General features: G+C 41.0%; 1 long non-coding RNA gene across 1 annotated transcript in view; it reads right to left on the bottom strand.

Moving 5' to 3' along the window:
• Positions 1-286: 286 nt before the first annotated feature.
• Positions 287-6,000, bottom strand: part of LOC112849712 (uncharacterized) — a 50,957-nt gene continuing 45,243 nt past the window's right edge. The window contains exons 2-3 of the long non-coding RNA XR_015255776.1: positions 3,263-3,431; positions 287-2,661 (exon numbers count right to left, since the gene is read on the bottom strand). This is a non-coding gene — a long non-coding RNA (uncharacterized LOC112849712). The remainder of the gene's footprint in view (positions 2,662-3,262; positions 3,432-6,000) is intronic.

The following is a 6,000-nucleotide window of genomic DNA, read 5'->3' as shown; positions in this document are numbered from 1 at the left end:
TGCGAGGAGGATTTAACAGCAGTGTCAGTGTCTCACTCACGCTACCAGGGAGATCAATGAGAAAACATCTTTGCCTACAATTAATGGTTGTAGCATTTCAACTTGAAAAAAATTCCAGAGCAAGCAAAAGCACCCCTGAGGCAGTACTAAGAGCAAATACACTGATGATTCTGCTGCACTTGTAACTTTCCATACTAATTCTTAAATAAGTATACCCTATTCACTTGGAATCTTGAACTATGAAAGCAAATACCACACACACAAAAACATTATTCAAAGCCCCATACATTTTATTTATTTTGAAAAGCAAAGCTCAAAAATTGGGGTGTCCTGAAATCAATCTTCTAAGTGAAAACTTAAAAAAAAAAGTTACTTGTACTAATATTCCCTAATAATTAACTAAATTTTTGGTATTATTCATAAAAAAAATAGCATACAAGCTTAAATGACCAAGGACCAAAAATTTAATTTCAGACAGTAATATCAATATAGCAAGATGATTTGATTAAGTAAGCATCAACAATGATTAAATTATATGTAGGGCTGGGTCTGAACAACTATTCTTAAATTGAAAATGTATCTACCTTTAACGAGGACATGGGAAGAAAAACAGAAAATAATGAAAGAGAGTTTGTTTTATAATGCCATATTTCTTGGTAAAACAAACAAAAACACAGTTGTTCTCACAGTATTTCTTGAAAAACAACTCTTTCAGACAGGTGAATTAATACTTGGTACATAACAGAAATGATCTGGAGCCACCTTGTGGTAGTCACCTGTAACTGGCTGTGGTGTTGAAAACCATCCTAGAACTGTATTCTAGAATAAAGGTTTTTTTACAGCTAAAAAATTATCTAATTTCTTTCAGAATGCTAGTGTTTCAAACGTAGACAACATATTTATATGGCATTAGTGCCAAACAAAAATATTTTTGTAATGGAAAGTGGTAATAGTAATTACAGTAGCTGTCAATCATTTATTCAGTGCCTTCTGAGTGCCAGGCACTGAGCTGTGGGTCTTGTGTATCTTCACGTGCCGGATGGAAAGAAGTTTTTAGGGAAAAGCAAGGTAGACTAAATCACTCTCTTACCCATGGCCCCACAGGTTTAGTAACAGGCATAGCTGAGATTTGGAGGTCAAGTTCTTAGTAACTACCAGCCCTTTAAAAATGCCTGCTGTATATCAGCCATCATGTTAAGCATTTTCTATTTGTTATATAATCATGATAATATTCTTATGGGATAAATATTATTACATACATTATATAAATGAAGAGATTCAGGCAGATTATATAAACCTGCCTTAAGTTTTAGCCCAAACTGACAAAGCTGGAATTTGAACCCAGGAAAGTTTAATCCTAAAAATCGCTCTCTTATACTGTTCTATGTTCGTCTACATCATCTACATCATAATACTTTAATTAATTGTTTATATGTGGATTTATTCATTCATCACTCAGTCACTCATACACACACACACACACACACACACACACACACACAAATGGAGGGTGTGGGGTAAGGAGAAAGAGAGAAATATTAAGACACAAGCTGCTGGGTTTGAGGCTCCAGGGTCCATCTGACAAGGTCTAGGAAGGATCTATTTTCTGCAAAGCTGGTAAATATGTTTAATGTGGCTTCATTTATGAAGGAGAAAGGTTGAGGGAAAAAACACACAGATATAGATACATCTGGTTATTATGGAGGACATGTTGAGTTGTTCTCGCTCATTTACGCACAGACACACACACACACACACGCACGCACGCACACACATGCTATGGTGCATCTTTCTTTAGCTGGCATACTCTCTCCTCCTTCCCTTGGGTAAATATTCCTTTCCAAGTTGATACTTAGACATTGGTTCCCAGAGAAGCTTCCCTGGCCTGCTTCCCCAGTCTACGTGTCTCTGTAGCTTCCACACACTCTACCTTCTGCTCTTCCTAGCACTTTGCACACTTCACTGTGATTGTATTTTCCTATCCACCATCAGACTCCAAACTCCGGGGGTCTTCATGCCATTTCCTCCCTTGGTGGACCACCAGCGTTCAATAAAAGCTTGTTGGCAACTGAATTAAGATGCTCAAAGTATAGGTCACAAAAATAAAAGCCATAAGTACCAGAAAATGCTGGGTACAAGTATAACTAGGGTAAAGCGGAGGCATGGAAGGGGCAAAGGGTCCATTTTATTTGAGGAAAGAGAAGGTTAAAAAGATTTTTCTTAAGGAGATGATATTTGATCCGTGGAAGGGGCAGATGGAAAGGACATAGGTGTCACCATAAGGATTGAGATGTGGCTTGCAAATATTAATGTACGTGAAAAATAAATTGCCTGGAGAATTTGTTAAAATGTAGATTCCTTGGCTAAATGCCCAGGAATTAGATTTCAGTAGAACCTCGGAGTCAACATTTCTAAAAATACCCCCAACTGATTGTAGTGCTGATGATCTTTGGACCTCATTATGAGGAAACCAGAGGCATGAAAAGCATGATGTGTCTGAGGCCATATGCAAGAAGTTCATTGTGGCTGGGGTTTGTGATACAAGGGAAGAATGTCGGAAGGTGTGGTTAGGAAATAGTTGAGGCCAGATTATGAAGAACCTTGTGGGTCATGCCAAGGAATTTAAGTTTTATTCTGTGGTACTATGGAGCCATTAGTCACCTAAAAGAAGAGAGTAGATAAGAGCGAATTACATTTGAGTTCACTGTAGAGTGTGGAATTCATGGGAGAGACCTTAGATGCTGTGCTCACCAGACACCCCCCCCCCCACACCCATTGCCTCAATGGGTGTTTTTTCTTTTTTTATTATTTATTTATTTTTTAAATTTACATTCAAGTTAGCGTATAGTGCAATAATGATTTCAGGAGTAGAATCCAGTGATTCATCCCCTATGTCTGACACCCAGTGCTCATCCCAATGTGTCTTCCCTAATGCCTCTTGCCCATTTAACCCATCCCCCCACCCACAAACCCTCTAGCAACCCTCAGTTTGTTCTCTATATTTAAGAGTCTCTTATGTGTTGTCCCCCTCTCTGTTTTAATATTATTTTTGCTTCCCTTCCCTTATGTTCATCTGTTTTGTATCTTAAATTCTACATATGAGTGAAGTCATATGATATTGGTCTTTCTCTAATTTCGCTTAGCATAATACCCTCTAGTTCCATTCACGTTATCGCAAATGTCAAGATTTCATTCATTTTGGAGTAATACTCCTTTGTGTATGTATGTGTGTGTGTGTGTGTGTGTGTGTGTGTGTACATACCACATCTTCTTTATCCATTCATGTGTCGATAGACATCTGGGCTCTTTCCATACTTTGGCCATTGTCAATAGCACTGCTATAAACATTGCCAATGGGTGTTTTTTCAAAAGCCTCCAACTTCCCAGGCATATTCTTGGGATCCATAAAGTTTCTATGATCATCTATTTTGCTGTGTCAATAATAGTTTAAAAAATATTTTTATGTTTATTGTTGACAGAGAGAGAGAGAGAAAGAGAGACAGAGTGTGAGCGGGGGAGGGGCAGAGAGCGAAAGGGAGACACGGTATTGGAAGAAGGCTCCAGGCTCTGAGCTGTCAGCGCAGAGCCCAACATGAGGCTTGAACTCACAAACCACGAACTCATGACCTGAGCCAAAGTTGGACACTTAAATGACGGAGCCACCCAGGCGCCCGAGTAATTTTCGATGAAGGTAATCTTCCCCCAAGTCATCTCACTAGTTGTTTTATGACTGATACCTGTAGAAAATTCTAGTGGCTGTTTGCATTTGTGTTTCTCTCTGCATCAGGCCTGTGAACCAGTAAGACAGTTCAGTGTGGCAGATATGAGTGTGCACAGTAGTTCCAGGCTACATAGGTTTAAATCCCAACTTGGTCACACTCACTGGTTGTGTGCCCTTGAGCAGGTTATACACCTCCTGTACCTCAGTTTCCTCACCTGTATAATGGCAATAATAATAGTGCTACCACACAGAAGTATTGAGACGATTAAATGTGTCAATAGCACACATGTGAAGTGTTAGAATAATGCCTGGGACAGACTAAGGACTACTTGAGTTTTCACTGTTTTTGTTACTGCTTTTTGTTAGAAACCTCTCCTAAGCTGTGGGACTTTGTTTTACTGCCATAATTGCAGTTACTTCGGCAGCTGCCTGACACAGCCACAAACCCCTTCCAAAGCCTGAGAGATATGTTCCGACTTGGCCTTACTCACATTTACTTTATTATTACCTCACTGTTAGGGAAGGAGCCTCTTGACTTTGTAGCTGAGATCCCTATGCAGAGAACATACATCTCTATCATGACCTCGCTTACATGATTAATTACCCAGGGTCATAGTGTCAAGCTTGAGATAGTAGGGAGCTTGTTTGGGCACTAAATTTTATTGTCTTCTTTCCGATATCTGAGGACTCCAAATGGTTACTGTACATGTCCCTTATTGCTTCTCCTCTATCTGGATTGGCGGAAGTTTATAGGAATAAGGCATTTGGGAATGTGGGATTTTATAAGGTTGAGCATGTGAGGGTAAGTATCATGAACTCCAGACTCTCCTCCTAAAAGAAGTTCTTACCCTGGGGCACCTGGGTGGCTCAGTTGGTTATACGTCTGACTCTCGATCTTGACTCAGGTTATGATCTCATAGTTCGTGAGTTCAAGCCCTGCATCGAGCTCTCCACTGACAGTGCAGAGCCTGCTTGGGATTCTCTCTCTCTCCCTTTCTCTCTCCCTGTCTCTCAAAATAAATAAATAAAACAGTTTTTTTTAAAAGGCAGTTCTTATCGCTCCTGTCCACTCTATTGAGGCCAACACCTTAATGTTCATGGACTAATTAGAAAGCAACAGAAGCACATGTGTTATGTGTAACTCTCATACTTACGTGGAATGATAACAAAAGGGTCTCATCACTAGCAAGTTACACACACACATAGAACCCTGGAGAAGGTTCTACTAGTGTGTTACTTCAGAATCAAGGGATCTACAATAACTCATCCAGGGTTCTCCAAAGAATTAGGACTGGTTTTTCTGTTCTATCCAGCTTGCCCTGGGCACCGGACTTTAGCCCTGGATTTTTGGCACATCTCTCTCTCTTTTTTTAATATTTATTTTGTTATCTTTGAGAGAGAGACAGACAGAAGGCAAGTGGGGGAGGGGCAGAGAGAGAGGGAGACACAGAATCTGAAACAGGCTCCAGGCTCTGAGCTGTCAGCACAGAGCCTGACATGGGGCTCCAACTGGGAAACAGTGAGATCATGACCTGAGCCGAAGTCAGATGCTTAACTGACTGTATCACCCAGGAGCCCTACTTAGCACATCTCTCTTGGACTACTTGTCACCTACAGTCCCCAGGCCCATCTCTGCTGGAAACCTCTCCCTCAACATTTGTTTCCCTTTTTTTATCCTGCCCTGACTCCGGCCCTTGGTTTTGTTGACTGCTTTCCCCATACCTAGAGTTGCCTCTCCTCATTCTGATTCTGCCTGGATTGAGCAGGGTTCACCAGGGCCCTACTTGAAGAGCCATTTGGTACTCAGACCTCTGCGTATTGGTGTCAGTGTCCAGGAGTCGGGTATACTGTTCACACAAATAACGCTTCTCTCAGGCCACACTTCACACACAAGAAAGTGGCTAAAATCTTCCTCGGTCCACCAGCAAACACTGGCCCTCATCGCCCTTCTTATGACTTTGCATTATACTTACGTTCTGTAGGAAGGCCTAATGGCTGATCCTACATGTGTAGTTCATCACTGTTTTTCTGTGTCAAGGTATTATGCCAAAGGCATGTGGTAGCCAGAAGGAAAACCCACTCTGAGTTTCTTCTTCAACTTACATAAATGAAGGGAGGTGGCCATTTTTGCCCCTGTAACTGCAATGGAGAAAAGTAGTTGAAGCTCCTACCTAAATGACAAGAAATGGGAGTGAGGAGGGGGTTATCGATCGTAATGCAGTCTATCTGTTCTTTGGTGCCATTGTCTCTCACCTTGGGCATAGAGTTCCTAGAGAGTT

The sequence above is a fragment of the Puma concolor genome, chromosome C2 (assembly GCF_028749965.1).
Source record: "Puma concolor isolate L17-30 chromosome C2, mPumCon1.1.hap2, whole genome shotgun sequence".
NCBI classification, from domain to species: domain Eukaryota; kingdom Metazoa; phylum Chordata; class Mammalia; order Carnivora; family Felidae; genus Puma; species Puma concolor.
The sequence above is the reverse complement of the archived record's forward strand: the minus strand, read 5'-3'. Positions and strand labels throughout refer to the sequence as shown.